The sequence below is a fragment of the Choloepus didactylus genome, chromosome 7, assembly GCF_015220235.1.
Source record: "Choloepus didactylus isolate mChoDid1 chromosome 7, mChoDid1.pri, whole genome shotgun sequence".
Taxonomy (NCBI): Eukaryota; Metazoa; Chordata; class Mammalia; order Pilosa; family Megalonychidae; genus Choloepus; species Choloepus didactylus.
In genome coordinates this window covers 43,719,716-43,736,694 of record NC_051313.1, presented here as the reverse complement: position 1 = coordinate 43,736,694, position 16,979 = coordinate 43,719,716, and the positions used below count along the sequence as shown (strand labels likewise).

General features: G+C 37.7%; 1 protein-coding gene across 2 annotated transcripts in view; it reads right to left on the bottom strand.

Moving 5' to 3' along the window:
* Positions 1–16,979, bottom strand: part of PDSS2 (decaprenyl diphosphate synthase subunit 2) — a 371,797-nt gene that overhangs the window by 41,899 nt on the left and 312,919 nt on the right. The gene's annotated exons all lie outside the window — the stretch shown is intronic.

Here is a 16,979-nt window from a genome sequence, read left to right as displayed (position 1 = left end):
CCTATGTACATATATATAATTAGTTATATTTGTTAAGGTAATATTTTAGAATAAACCCAGTAGGCCCTTTCAATAATACCATGTTTTTAAAGAGTATCTGCTGGTGAAAAGCATTTTCTTCCATGAATATTAAACTACTAATGTGATAGTTTTCAAAGTGTATTCTGTGGAACTGCTAATTTCTTTTTTCCCTCAACCTTTCATTACGAAAATTTTTAATCATATAGAAAAGTTGGAAGAACAGTGCACTCTCCTCAGATTTGGCAGTGGCAGACATTCTGTCTCTTCATCCCACATGCTTCAGCATAGTTTCATAAGCACAGGACATTTTGTATATAAGCACATGACCACTGCAAATTTAAAAATCAAACAATACCATATCATCTAACATACAATCCACATTCAACTTCCCTCAATTGTCCCAAGAATATCTTTTATAGCTTTTTTTCCAAATCAGAATTAATTAAGATTCATGCACTGCATTTGGTTTTTATGTCCTTTTAGCCTTTTGAAATCTAGAACTGCTCCTTCCTATTTTTCATGAAGTGAAAATAAAAACCATTAACTTTTCCTAATGAAAGCCATTGACTTTTTTTTTTTTTTCATTTTTATTGAGATTGTTCAGATACCATACAATTATCCAAAGATCCAAAGTGTACAATCACTTGCCTCTGGGTACCCTCATACAGCTGTGCATCCATCACACTTAATTTTTGTTCAATTTTTAGAAACTATTCATTACTCCAGACAAGAAATAAAGTGAAAGATGAAAAGAGAAAAAAAGAAAAAGAAACTCTAAACCTCCCCTATCCCTAACCAACCCCCCTCAATTGTTGACTCCTAGTATTGATATAGTACGTTTGTTACTGTTTATGAAAAAATGTTGAAATACTACTAACTGTAGTATATAGTTTGTAATAGGTGTATAGTTCTTCCCTATATGCCCCTCTATTATTAACTTCTAATTGTATTGTCATACATTTGTTCTGGTTCATGAAGTGATTTCTAGTATTTGTACAGTTGATCATGGACATTGCCCACCATAGGATTCAGTTTTATACATTTCCATCTTTTGACCTCCAACTTTCCTTCTGGTGACATATATGACTCTGAGCTTCCCCTTTCCACCTCATTCACACACCAATCAGCACTGTTAGTTATTCTCACATCTTGCTACCAACACCCCTGTTATTTCCAAACATTTAAGTTCATCCTAATTGAACATTCTGCTCATACTAAGAAAGAGCATCTACATTTCTTCCACAAGGCAGGAGGGAGAGTCATAGAAGGTAGAGAGGCAAAAGAAAGAGGAAACAAAAAAATGACAGCTAGGAAGCAGCAAAAGGAAAAATAACCTTAAATCAAAGTAGAATAAAGAATCAGACAATACCACCAATGTCAAGTGTCTAACATGCCTCTCCTATCCCCCCCTCTTATCTGCATTCACCTTGGTATATCACCTTTGTTACATTAAAGGAAGCATAATACAATGATTCTATTAGTTACAGTCTCTAGTTTATGCTGATTGCATCCCTCCCCCAATGCCTCCCCATTTTTAACACCTTGCAAGGTTGACATTTGCTTGCTCTCCCTCGTAAAAGAACATATTTGTACATTTTATCACAATTGTTGAATACTCTAGATTTCACCAAGTTACACAGTCCCAGTCGTTATCTTTCCTCCTTTCTTGTGGTGTCTCACATGCTCCCCATCTTCCTCTCTCAACCGTATTCATAGTTACCTTTGTTCAGTGTACTTACATTGTTGTGCTACCATCTCCCAAAATTGTGTTCCAAACCACACACTCCTGTCTTCTATCACCCTGTAGTGCTCCCTTTAGTATTTCCTGTAGGGCAGGTGTCTTGTTCACAAAGTCTCTCACTGTTTGTCAGAAAATATTTTGAGCTCTCCCTCATATTTGAAGGACAGCTTTGCTGGATACAGGATTCTTGGTTGGTGGTTTTTCTCTTTCAGTATCTTAAATATATCACACCACTTCCTTCTTGCCTCCATGGTTTCTGCTGAGAGATCCGCACATAGTCTTATTAAGCTTCCTTTGTATGTAATGGATCGCTTTTCTCTTGCTGCTTTCAGGATTCTCTCTTTGTCTTTGACCTTTGATAATCTGATTATTAAGTGTCTTGGTGTAGGCCTATTCATATCTCTTCTGTTTGGAGTATGCTGTGCTTCTTGAATCTGTAATTTTATGTCTTTCATAAGAGATAGGAAATTTTCATTGATTATTTCCTCTGTTATTGCTTCTGCCCCCTTTCCCTTCTTTTCTCCTTCTGGGACACCAATGACATGTACAACCATGAACTTCATGTTGTCATTCAATTCCCTGAGATGTTGCTCATATTTTTCCATTCTTTTCCCTATCTGTTCTTTTGTGTGTAGGCTTTCATGTGTCTTTTTCACCAGTTCCTGAATGTTTTCTCCTGCCTCTTGAGATCTGCTGTTGTATGTCTCCCATTATGTCTTTCATCTCTTGTGTTGTGCCTTTCTTTCTTTTTTTTTTTTTTTTTTTTTTGGCTTTTATAAAAGGTGGTTTATTTGGTTACACAGTTAAAGTCTTTTTTTTTTTTTAATCTTCATTTTATTGAGATATATTCACATACCACGCAGTCATACAAAACAAATCGTACTTTCGATTGTTTACAGTACCATTACATAGAGGTACATTCATCACCTAAATCAATCCCTGACACCTTCATTAGCACGCACCCAAAAATAACAAGAATAATAATTAAAGTGAAAAAGAGCAATTGTAGTAAAAAAGAACACAGGGTACCTTTGTCTGTTTGTTTGTTTGTTTCCTTCCCCTATTTTTCTACTCATCCATCCATAAACTAGACAAAGTGGAGTGTGGTCCTTATGGCTTTCCCAATCCCATTGTTACCCCTCATAAGCTACATTTTTTTTTATCATCATTTTATTGAGATATATTCACATACCACGCAGTCATACAAAACAAATCGTACTTTCGATTGTTTACAGTACCATTACATAGTTGTACATTCATCACCTAAATCAATCCCTGACACCTTCATTAGCACACACACAAAAATAACAAGAATAATAATTAGAGTGAAAAAGAGCAATTAAAGTAAAAAAGAACACTGGGTACCTTTGTCTGTTTGTTTCCTTCCCCTATTTTTCTATTCTACTCATCCATCCATAAACTAGACAAAGCGGAGTGTGGTCCTTATGGCTTTCCCAATCCCATTGTCACCCCTCATAAGCTACATTTTTATACAACTGTCTTCGAGATTCATGGGTTCTGGGTCGTAGTTTGATAGTTTCAGGTATCCACCACCAGCTACCCCAATTCTTTAGAACCTAAAAAGGGTTGTCTAAAGTGTGCGTAAGAGTGCCCACCAGAGTGACCTCTCGGCTCGTTTTAGAATCTCTCTGCCACTGAAGCTTATTTCATTTCCTTTCACATCCCCCTTTTGGTCAAGAAGATGTTCTCCGTCCCACGATGCCGGGTCTACATTCCTCCCCGGGAGTCATATTCCACGTTGAATGGCAGCCATTCTAACCGGTGATAGACGGTATCTCATTGTGGTCTTAATTTGCATCTCTCTAATAGCTAGTGAAGCTGAACATTTTTTCATGTGTTTCTTGGCCATTTGTATTTCCTCTTCAGAGAACTGTCTTTTCATATCTTTTGCCCATTTTATAATTGGGCCGACTGTACTATTGTCATTGAGTTGTAGGATTTCTTTATATATGCAAGATATCAGTCTTTTGTCAGATACATGGTTTCCAAAAATTTTTTTCCCATTGAGTTGGCTGCCTCTTTACCTTTTTGAGGAATTCCTTTGAGGTGCAGAAACTTCTAAGCTTGAGGAGTTCCCATTTGTCTATTTTCTCTTTTGTTGCTTGTGCTTTGGGTGTAAAGTCTAGGAAGTGGCCACCTAATACAAGGTCTTGAAGATGTTTTCCTACATTATCTTCTAGGAGTTTTATGGTACTTTCTTTTATATTGAGATCTTTGGTCCATTTTGAGTTAATTTTTGTGTAGGGGGTGAGGTAGGGGTCCTCTTTGATTCTTTTGGATATGGATACCCAACTCTCCCAGCCCCATTTGTTGAAAAGACCATTATGACTCAGTTCAGTGACTTTGGGGGCCTTATCAAAGATCAGTCGGCCATAGATCTGAGGGTCTATCTCCGAATTCTCAATTCGATTCCATTGATCTATATGTCTATCTTTGTGCCAGTACCATGCTGTTTTGGCAACTGTGGCTTTATAATAAGCTTCAAAGTCAGGGAGTGTAAGTCCTCCCACTTCGTTTTTCTTTTTTAGAGTGTCTTTAGCAATTCGAGGCATCTTCCCTTTCCAAATAAATTTGATAACTAGCTTTTCCAAGTCTGCAAAGTAGGTTGTTGGAATTTTGATTGGGATTGCATTGAATCTGTAGATGAGTTTGGGTAGAATTGACATCTTAATGACATTTAGTCTTCCTATCCATGAACATGGGATATTTTTCCATCTTTTAAGGTCCCCTTCTATTTCTTTTAGTAGAGTTATGTAGTTTTCTTTGTATAGGTCTTTTACATCTTTGGTTAAGTTTATTCCTAGGTACTTGATTTTTTTAGTTGCTATTGAAAATGGTATCTTTTTCTTGAGTGTCTCTTCAGTTTGTTCATTTCTAGCATATAGAAACATTACTGACTTATGTGCATTAACCTTGTATCCCGCTACTTTGCTAAATTTGTTTATTAGCTCTAGTAGCTGTATCGTCGATTTCTCAGGGTTTTCTAGATATAAGATCATATCATCTGCAAACAATGACAGTTTTACTTCTTCTTTTCCAATTTGGATGCCTTTTATTTCTTTGTCTTGCCGGATTGCCCTGGCTAGCACTTCCAGCACAATGTTGAATAACAGTGGTGACAGCGGGCATCCTTGTCTTGTTCCTGATCTTAGGGGGAAGGCTTTCAGTCTCTCACCATTGAGTACTATGCTGGCTGTGGGTTTTTCATATATGCTCTTTATCATGTTGAGGAAGTTTCCTTCAATTCCTACCTTTTGAAGTGTTTTTATCAAAAAGGGATGTTGGATTTTGTCAAATGCTTTTTCAGCATCTATTGAGATGATCAATTGATTTTTCCCTTTTGACTTGTTAATGTGTTGTAATACATTGATTGATTTTCTTACGTTGAACCATCCTTGCATGCCTGGAATAAACCCCACTTGGTCATGGTGTATGATTTTTCTAATGTGTCTTTGGATTCGATTTGCAAGTATTTTGTTGAGGATTTTTGCATCTATATTCATTAGGGAGATTGGCCGGTAGTTTTCCTTTTTTGTAGCATCTTTGCCTGGTTTTGGTATTAGATTGATGTTAGCTTCATAAAATGAGTTAGGTAGTGTTCCATTTTCTTCAATGTTTTGAAAGAGTTTGAGTAAGATTGGTGTCAGTTCTTTCTGGAAAGTTTGGTAGAATTCCCCTGTGAAGCCATCTGGCCCTGGGCCTTTATTTGTGGGAAGATTTTTGATGACTGATTGGATCTCTTTGCTTGTGATGGGTTGGTTGAGGTCTTCTATTTCTTCTCTGGTCAGTCTAGGTTGTTCATATGTTTCCAGGAAATTGTCCATTTCCTCTACATTATCCAGTTTGTTGCCATACAGTTGTTCATAGTATCCTCTTACAATTTTTTTAATTTCTTCAGGATCTGCAGTTATGTCACCTTTTTCATTCATTATTTTGTTTATATGGGTCTTCTCTCTTTTTGATTTTGTCAGTCTAGCTAGGGGCTTGTCAATCTTGTTGATCTTCTCAAAGAACCAACTTTTGGTGATATTTATCCTTTCTATTGTTTTTTTGTTCTCTATGTCATTTATTTCTGCTTTAATCCTTGTTATTTCTTTTCTTGTACTTGGTTTAGGATTGGTTTGCTGTTCATTTTCTAGCTTCTTCAGTTGATCCATTAGTTCTTTGATTTTGGCTCTTTCTTCCTTTTTAATATATGCGTTTAGTGCTATAAATTTGTTTTGTACCTTTGATTTCCATACATTCTGCCAGTTGTTATTTCGAACTTTCGAATTCTACCAATGTATGCCCAATGTTTTCTTTATAGCTTTCATCTCTTTTGCCATAGCTTCCCTAAAATTTTTGAATTGATTTAGCATTAGTTGTTTCAATTCCTCTATCTCAGTTGAAGTGTAAATACATTTCTATGACTGGGCCATAACTTTGTTTTTCTTAGTGTAGGTTGTAGTTTTCTGTTGTTTAGGTGTCTGGTTTCCTTGGTTACCCCAAACAGGTTTTCCCAGACTAGAACGGGCTCAGGTCTCACAAGGAGAAAATATTCAGTATCAAGTTCCCTTGAGGGTGTGTCTTATAAAACTGGTACACCCTATGAGGCCTCAAGACACTGTGCTTTTCCTAAACTGCCCAGCAGGTGGCACCTGTCAGCCTGTAGCTCCGTACTGGTGTTAAGGTGTGGCCTCTTTAGTTTCTGTTTTGGCTATTTTCCCCAAGGTTCTGGGATCTGGTTCTGAATGGAAAGCAGTTAGTAGAGCTGGACACCACCTCCTTCCTCTTAGGGAAGATACACCCCCTAGGGAGTTGTCATCTGAATTTAAATAGGTTTTTTGTCTCTCTGATTCTGCTATCTCCACCCTTGTCTGTGTCAGAGTGCTGCAAACTGAAAATGGCTGAGGCTTTCTCCACTGCAGAGTGCTGCAAACTGAAAATGGCTGAGGCTTTCTCCACTGAGCTGCTCAGGTTGAGAGAGAGAAAAAGGGACACAAAACCCCCTTTCAGGGTCAGTCCACAGCCCCTAGTTTCACCTGTTAGCCAGAGATAGCACCCATTCCTCTGTGCTCCCCCTCCCGGGACAGAGAAGTCCCCTGGATCTTCAAGGTCAGTCATCACTAAAAGCCTCTGTCCGCTTGTTGGGGATTTGCAGCTTGCATCGAGCAGTCCATATTTGCCAATTAAAACCCCAGTTGGAGCTGGACTGAGGTATACTCACTTGTTCAGAGAGTGCTGCTCTCTATCACAGAGTGGTTTTGCAGTTCAGGCTGCTGTGGGGGAAGGGGGCTCCTGGCTCATGTCCGCAGTTTCTACTCACAGATTCCACGCTGTGATCTCAGGCATTCCTCCCAATCTAGGTTGATGCATGATGTGTGGACACTCATGGTTGTCTCCCAGCAGTTATTCCAGATCATTTACTAGTTGTTTCTGGTTGTTTATCAGTTGCTCTGGGGGGACTAACTAACTTCCACTCCTCTCTATGCCGCCATCCCTTTTCCTTATGTTTTGCCATGGAATGCTCAGGCACAGCACTTTTCAAATGATGCACAAACTAGGTGTCCCACAGAATTGTTCCTACTGTCAAACTCATTCCAGAAACACATTTGTCACTTACTCATCACTTCCATCTTTGTTTCTGTTCTAACCAGCTCCTCTTCGTTCTATTCTTACCCTTTGGTGTCTAACACTAAGGACATGTTTAAAGTGTTGAAAGTGGTGAAGTTGAGGAGCTTCTGTACTTTGAGATTACAGGGTAAACTGTGGAAAAACCATATAATATACAATGACTTAGAGTGGACTTTCCTCTTTAGATGCATTGAGCTATTTCCCAATTTGCCTCATTAAAAAAAAAAAAAATGAGCAGTTTTTTCAGGAAGAAGAGTGAATATAATGCTGTTCACAGATAAGACCACCTAGAGCATTGTATTAATTTCCTAGAAGTGCTGTAACAAATTACCACAACCTGGGTGCCTTAAAACATCAGAAAGGTATTCATTCTCTTACAGTTCTGAAGGCTAGAAGTCCAAGATCAAGGTGTTGCTGAGGCCTGACTCTGTCTGAAGGCTCTAGGGGTAATTTTTCCATGCCTCTAGGGATAATTTTTCCATGCCTCTTCCTAGCTTCTGGTAGTTCTTGGCAATCCTTAGTGTTCTTTGATTTGTAGCCGAATCATTTCAAATTTTGTCTCCATCTTCACATGGCCACCTTCTCCATGTCTTTGCCCAGATCTCGACGTCCTATCTCTTACGAAGACACTAGACATTGGATTTAGGGCCCATCCTAATCCAATACGACCTCACCATAATGTGAAAAAATCCGCAAAGATCCTACTTCCAAATAAAGTCACATTCAGGTACTGGGGGTAAGGCTTGACCATATCTTTTGGGGGAAGAACAACTCACTACAAGCAACATTCTATTTTCTATCACAATTTCTGTGAAACCATTCTTCCCACCACATACGTTGCTTATAGACTAATCATCTTCAAGAATTCTGTTCCTTTGAAGTACTTGTGGTTGATGGATCACAAGCTATTTTCAATCTTCAAATTTCCTAGTGTGGCCACCACCATTTCACCCAGTGAAGATAAGCTACACAGGAGATAAGGGCATAGAAATGCCATATATGTGTAATCCACTTCTGCTCAAGATCAACTCTTAAATGCTTTGAAAGCAGAGAGGATTGAACCCTACATAAATTGACAGCACAATTGCCACAGGCATGACAACCTGAACAGACTGTAACTATTCAAATGCAGCTCACCTGAATGTCTTTTTTATTTTCTCACAACAAGCATTCCAGTTTTGTAAAACAATTTTACCTTTGTCTGTTTTAGTTTGTATACAAAAGTAGTATTTATTTTAGAAAGTAAATATAGTAAATATTTAAATTTTTATTATATTCATTTTATCACCACTCAACTAAAACTATGAAAAAGATAAATGTTCCATGAATCTAGATATTTCTCAAGGTTCTGGCAACATTATATGTGTGTCTATGTATACGCATTTACATATGTACATATGTATATGAATGTACATTTCCATCTGATACGTGGGTATAAATACACAAATGCACATGTGACAAAAGGCATTCTGATATAAACTTTTTTTTCACAGAAAGCTTTTTAGGCTTATAGAAATATAGCAAAACTAGAGACAAATAGAAACAATGATTTAGTCCCCTGAATAAATAATATTATTTCTCACTAAACATTACACATTCTTATTCTTTTTGTAAAATCATTAGTTTGGAAAGGGTCATAGTTTCTATTTCATCTGATGGTTGTTCATTCATTTAACAAATACTCATTGAGCACCTACTAGTATCAGGCACTGTTTAGGCCTTGGAGATGCAGCAAAATATTCTAAGAGATGGAGATGCAGTTTATCTTCTAGGGGCTTGTGCAATCTTGTCTTAGATAGGCTTCACCCCCTCTAGAACTTAAGCTCTGTGAGAGCAGGGAACTCAGGTCCACAGTTGTATCTCCTGTGTCTAGATCAGTGCCTGTTATACAGTAGATGGTCAGTAATATTTGCTAAATGAATAGCTGTATGAATGTTTTCTCTTTACATGTGAGGTTGTGTACAGTCTACTCAGGAAACTTACAAAGTTCATTTTACTCACTCCAGGTTCTAAGAAAGCTGTGTGTTTGGGTTCAGGGCCGGCATATAGCTATTGTTGAGTCATGAGCTCATGCCTTACGAATTATTTTTTACCTATATTGAACAGTGCCAGTGTTTATGACAAAGGCTAAAAGAGAACTGTATAAACTTCTTAAGTCTCAAGAAGAATGGAGTGCTGTAACTTTTTCCCTTTTTCTGACTTCTGTCACTTATCATGTATATTTCTAGCAGAGCAAGATATTAAAATAACTTTCTCACTGGGGCCCAAAATAGGCAGACATAAAGCAAATGCAGACTAGAAGGGTATTTCAGCAGCCGGCAATCTTGAACCTCTTCCTGAAACACTGTTTTTGCAGAAGCACTGTAAATTCTATCATACACGGCTGTTCCCTGAGGGCTTCATTACTAGGGTCTTTCAAAGGGACTCACTCATCTTTTTGCCTCCTGTAGGTGTGCTTCTTGTCAGTCTAGGTCATGGAAAAAGAAGTAATTTTTTTCCCCAGAGTTTAGCAGTTCACAGAGAATGTGTGGTCTGAATCCCGTTTTATCTTTAAAAAATGTGAAAACAGACAAGATAGTGTGCCCCGACTGGTCATGACATGGTAGGCCCCCTCGAAGAGCTGTGGTGAGCACTGTAAAACAATACCCTGTGCAAAAGCAGAAAAGCTAGCCCTCTGATTGAGAGGATGCACAAAGGGATTAATTCCACAGGTTTATATCCCAGTCTCTGCAGACCAGATAGATTCCCTATTGGTAAGTAATTGATGTACAATGTGGTCTTTTACTTTAAGAAACAAATGCTTTTTATAAGTCAGGTAACAAAGAAGGATTGGATGACATAAATGAACTCTTTCCAGTTTCCAACTACTGTTATCTAGACTTTAAAGCTGGATATGGGGAAACCTTTTTCTAAAAGCAGAAAACTAATATTCCACAGCAGAGTCCAGAAATTGCTACAGACCATCTCTTCTTATCATGTTATTCTTCCCAAATGTTACTATATCTTGGAATAGTAGTAATTTTTAAAGAAGCCCTTCTTTCTAAACCTTCAAGAAAAACTGCTTTTCCCTCCAAATGTTTTATTTTGAATTATTTTAAGCCTACAGAAAAGTTGAAAGAATACAATGAACACCCATTCACTTTCCACCTAAATTCATCAATTCTAACATTTTACCACATTTGCTTTGTCTTTCTCTCTTCGATGACCATTTACGCACTATTTGAGAGTAAGCTATAGACATCATGATGCCTCATCTCTATACTTCAGCATTTATCTCCTAAAAACAATTATATTCTCCTACATAACCACAGAACTATTATCACATCCAGTAAGTTTAACATTTACTATAATATTATTTAACACACAGCCCATGTTCAAATTTCCAAGTTCCCTTCAATCCAAGATCCAATTAAAAATCATACATTACTTCTGGATGTCATGTCTTTTTTTTTTTTTTTACTTTTATTTTGAAATAAATTCAAACCTACAGGAACAGTTGCAAAAACAATACAGACCCCATACACAGAACTCCAGCATACCCTGACCCCCCTCCCCCGATACCCTGATCCAAAAACTTTAACATCCTGTCACACCACCATTTCTTTCTTTCCCTCCCTCCCTTCCTCCCTATCTATCATCCATCATCTATTGCTCTGTCTTCTGAACATATGAGAGCTAGCTGCACACATCCTTGAACAAACAATATAATTCACATATACATTTCCCACGAACAAGAACATTCTTTTATGCATTCCCATTAAGTGCAGCTAAGAAGTTCAAGAAATTCAACATCGATACAAAGCTTACATTCTATAGTTCCTTTTTTTTTTCTTATGTCCCAATTGTGTCCCTTTGAGCCTCCTCTCCTCCATCCTCAGATCCCATCCAGGATCATCCTTGGCATTTAATTGTCATTATCTATTTAGACTATCTTTTTTTATTTTTTTCACTTGTGGAAACATATATACAGACTAAATCTTCCCATTCCAACCCCTCCCTAGCATTCCATTAGTGGGATTAATAATATTTAGAATGTCGCAATGCTATCACCTTCCCACCATCCATTACTAGAAATTTCCCTTCACCCCAAACAGAAACCCTACACTCATTTCTTAACACCCCATTGCCCCTTCCCCTACTTCTCATAACCCATACTCTACTTTTCATCTCTATGGTCATATTCTCTGATACTTTCTTTGTGTTTACCATGGGGCTTAAATTTAACCTCTTAAGTCTATAACAATCTTGTTTTTCTTTGATACCAACTTAACTTCAATAGGACACATAAACTATGTTCCTGTACTCCTCCATTCCCCTACCTTTATGTAGTTCTTGTCAAAAATTACATATTTTACACTGAGTCCAAAACCACTGATTTATCATTACAGTTTATGTATTTTAGATCCTGTAGGAAGTAAATAGCGGAGTTACAAATAAAAAATACAGTAGTATTGGTATTTATATTTACCGTGTGATCTTTACTGGAAATCTTTAATTCTACATGTGGTTTCAGTCAATTATTTAGTGTACCTTCCTTTCAGCCTGCTCAGTTCCCTTTAGCATTTCTTATAGGACTGATCTACTGGTGATGAAGTCCCTCAGCTTTTGATTATCTGGGAATGTTTTCATCTCCCCCTCATTTTTACCCTCCAGGTGTTTGTGAATTTTCTAAGTCTCTGATGGTTATTGACTTCTATTTGTACTCCATTGTTGTCAGAGAATGTGCCTGGAATATATTCATTGTTTTTTTTTTAATTTATTGAGGCTTGTTTTATGTCCCAGCATATGGTCTATTCTGCAGAAAGATCCGTGATCACTAGAGAAGAATGTGTGTCTTGGTGATGTGGGATGTAATGTTCTATATATGTCTGTTAAATTTCTCTGTATCTCTCTCTCCTTTCTTTGTTTCTCTATTGGTAGGGCTCCCTTTAGTATCTGAAGTAGGGCAGGTCTTTTACTAGCAAAATCTCTGAGCATTTGTTTGTCTGTGAAAAATTTAAGCTCTCCCTCAAATTTGAAGGAGAACTTTGCAGGAAAAAGTATTCTTGGTTGGATATTTTTCTCTCTCAGAGTTTTAAATATGTCATGCCACTGCCTTCTCGCCTCCATGGTGGCCGCTGAGTAGTCACTAGCCTTATGTTGTTTCCTTTGTATGTGGTGAATTGCTTTTCTCTTGCTGCTTTCAGAACTTGCTCCTTCTCTTCAGTATTTGACAGTCTGATCAGAATATGTCTTGGGATGGGTTTATTTGGAATTATTCTATTTGGAGTTTGCTGGGCATTTATGCTTTAAGTATTTATACTGTGTAGAAGGTTTGGGAAGTTTTCCCCAACAATTTCTTTGAATACTCTTTCTAGACCTTTACCCTTCTCTTCCCCTTCTGGGACACCAATGAGTCTTAAATTTGGACGTTCTATTTTATCTATCATATCCCTGAGATCCATTTTGATTTTTTCAATTTTTACTCCATTCTTTCTTTTGTTCTTTCATTTTCCATTCTGTGGTCCTTGAGGATGCTGAGTCGTTGTTCAACATCCTCTAATCTTGTATTATGTGTATCCAGTGTCTTTTTTTTTTTTTTTAATCATCATTTTATTGAGATATATTCACATACCACGCAGTCATACAAAACAAATTGTACTTTCCATTGTTTACAGTACCATTACATAGTTGTACATTCATCACCTAAATCAATCCCTGACACCTTCATTAGCACACACACAAAAATAACAAGAATAATAATTAGAGTGAAAAAGAGCAATTGAAGTAAAAAAGAACACTAGGTACCTTTGTCTGTTTGTTTGCTTCCCCTACTTTTCTACACATCCATCCATAAACTAGACAAAGTGGAGTTTGGTCCTTATGGCATTCCCAATCCCACTGTCACCCCTCATAAGCTACATTTTTATACAACTGTCTTCGAGATTCATGGGTTCTGGGTTGTAGTTTAATAGTTTCAGGTATCCACCACCAGCTACCCCAATTCTTTAGAACCTAAAAAAGGTTGTCTAAAGTGTGCGTAAGAGTGCCCACCAGAGTGATCTCTCGGCTCGTTTTGGAATCTCTCTGCCACTGAAGCTTATTTCATTTCCTTTCACATCCCCCTTTTGGTCAAGAAGATGTTCTCCATCCCACGATGCCGGGTCTACATTCCTCCCCGGGAGTCATATTCCACGTTGCCAGGGAGATTCACTCCCCTGGGTGTCTGATCCCACGTAGGGGGGAGGGCAGTGATTTCACCTTTCAAGTTGGCTTAGCCAGAGAGAGAGGGCCACATCTGAGCAACAAAGAGGCATTCAGGAGGAGACTCTTAGGCACAAATACAGGGAGGCCTAGCCTCTCCTTTGCAGCAACCGTCTTCCCAAGGGTAAAACTTATGGTAGAGGGCTCAACCCATCAAACCACCAGTCCCCTATGTCTGTGGTCATGTTAGCAACCATGAAGGTGGGGTAGGCAAATACCCCTGCATTCTCCACAGGCTCCTCAAGGGGGCACTACATCGTTTTTTTTTTTTTGTTTTTTTTTTTCCTTGTTTGTCTTTTTTCTTTTTTTTTTTTTTTAACTTTCCCTTCTTTTTTCAAATCAACTGTATGAAAAAAAAAGTTAAAAAGAAAACAAACATACAATAAAAGAACATTTCAAAGAGACCATAGTAAGGGAGTAAGAAAAAGACAACTAACCTAAGATAACTGCTTAACTTCCAACATGTTCCTACTTTACCCCAAGAAAGTTACATACTATAGCAACATTTCAGTGAACTTGTTCCTACTACATCCATCAGAAATTAACAGACCATAGTCATTTCTGGGCATCCCCAGAACGTTAAATAGCTTATCTGTTCTTCTTGGATTATTGTTCCCCCTTCCTTAATTGCTCTCTACTGCTAGTTCCCCTACATTCTACATTATAAACCATTTGTTTTACATTTTTCAAAGTTCACATTAGTGGTAGCATATAATATTTCTCTTTTTGTGCCTGGCTTATTTCGCTCAGCATTATGTCTTCAAGGTTCATCCATGTTGTCATATGTTTCACCAGATCGTTCCTTCTTACTGCCGCGTAGTATTCCATCGTGTGTATATACCACATTTTATTTATCCACTCATCTGTTGATGGACATTTGGGTTGTTTCCATCTCTTGGCAATTGTGAATAATGCTGCTATGAACATTGGCGTGCAGATATCTGTTCGTGTCACTGCTTTCCGATCTTCCGGGTATATCCCGAGAAGTGCAATCGCTGGATCGAATGGTAGCTCTATCTCTAGTTTTCTAAGGAACTGCCAGACTGACTTCCAGAGTGGCTGAACCATTATACAGTCCCACCAACAACGAATAAGAGTTCCAATTTCTCCACATCCCCTCCAGCATTTGTAGTTTCCTGTTTGTTTAATGGCAGCCATTCTAACCGGTGTTAGATGGTATCTCATTGTGGTCTTAATTTGCATCTCTCTAATAGCTAGTGAAGCTGAACATTTTTTCATGTGTTTCTTGGCCATTTGTATTTCCTCTTCAGAGAACTGTCTTTTCATATCTTTTGCCCATTTTATAATTGGGCTGTCTGTACTATTGTCATTGAGTTGTAGGATTTCTTTGTATATGCAAGATATCAGTCTTTTGTCAGATACATGGTTTCCAAAAATTTTTTCCCATTGAGTTGGCTGCCTCTTTACCTTTTTGAGAAATTCCTTTGAGGTGCAGAAACTTCTAAGCTTGAGGAGTTCCCATTTATCTATTTTCTCTTTTGTTGCTTGTGCTTTGGGTGTAAAGTCTAGGAAGTGGCCTCCTAATACAAGGTCTTGAAGATGTTTTCCTACATTATCTTCTAGGAGTTTAATGGTACTTTCTTTTATATTGAGATCTTTGGTCCATTTTGAGTTAATTTTTGTGTAGGGGGTGAGGTAGGGGTCCTCTTTCATTCTTTTGGATATGGATATCCAACTCTCCCAGCCCCATTTGTTGAAAAGACCATTATGGCTCAGTTCGGTGACTTTGGGGGCCTTATCAAAGATCAGTCGGCCATAGATCTGAGGGTCTATCTCTGAATTCTCAATTCGATTCCATTGATCTATATGTCTATCTTTGTGCCAGTACTATGCTGTTTTGGCAACGGTGGCTTTATAATAAGCTTCAAAGTCAGGGAGTGTAAGTCCTCCCACTTCGTTTTTCTTTTTTAAAGTGTCTTTAGGAATTCGAGGCATCTTCCCTTTCCAAATAAATTTGATAACTAGCTTTTCCAAGTCTGCAAAGTAGGTTGTTGGAATTTTGATTGGGATTGCATTGAATCTGTAGATGAGTTTGGGTAGAATTGACATCTTAATGACATTTAGCCTTCCTATCCATGAACATGGAATATTTTTCCATCTTTTAAGGTCCCCTTCTATTTCTTTTAGTAGAGTTATGTAGTTTTCTTTGTATAGGTCTTTTACATCTTTGGTTAAGTTTATTCCTAGGTACTTGATTTTTTTAGTTGCTATTGAAAATGGTATCTTTTTCTTGAGTGTCTCTTCAGTTTGTTCATTTCTAGCATATAGAAACATTACTGACTTATGTGCATTAATCTTGTATCCCGCTACTTTGCTAAATTTGTTTATTAGCTCTAGTAGGTGTATCGTTGATTTCTCAGGGTTTTCTAGATATAAGATCATATCATCTGCAAACAATGACAGTTTTACTTCTTCTTTTCCAATTTGGATGCCTTTTATTTCTTTGTCTTGCCGGATTGCCCTGGCTAGCACTTCCAGCACAATGTTGAATAACAGTGGTGACAGCGGGCATCCTTGTCTTGTTCCTGATCTTAGAGGGAAGGCTTTCAGTCTCTCACCATTGAGTACTATGCTGGCTGTGGGATTTTCATATATGCTCTTTATCATGTTGAGGAAGTTTCCTTCAATTTCTACCTTTTGAAGTGTTTTTATCAAAAACGGATGTTGGATTTTGTCAAATGCTTTTTCAGCATCTATTGAGATGATCAATTGATTTTTCCCTTTCGAGTTTTTAATGTGTTGTAATACATTGATTGTTTTTCTTATGTTGAACCATCCTTGCATGCCTGGAATGAACCCCACTTGGTCATGGTGTATGATTTTTTTAATGTGTCTTTGGATTCGATTTGCAAGTATTTTGTTGAGGACTTTTGCATCTATATTCATTAGGGAGATTGGCCGGTAGTTTTCCTTTTTTGTAGCATCTTTGCCTGGTTTTGGTATTAGATTGATGTTAGCTTCATAAAATGAGTTAGGTAGTGTTCCATTTTCTTCAATGTTTTGAAAGAGTTTGAGTAAGATTGGTGTCAGTTCTTTCTGGAAAGTTTGGTAGAATTCCCCTGTGAAGCCATCTGGCCCTGGGCATTTATTTGTGGGAAGATTTTTGATGACTGATTGGATCTCTTTGCTTGTGATGGGTTGGTTGAGGTCTTCTATTTCTTCTCTGGTCAGTCTAGGTTGTTCATATGTTTCCAGGAAATTGTCCATTTCTTCTACATTATCCAGTTTGTTGCCATACAGTTGTTCATAATATCCTCTTATAATTTTTTTAATTTCTTCAGGATCTGCAGTTATGTCACCTTTTTCATTCATTATTTTG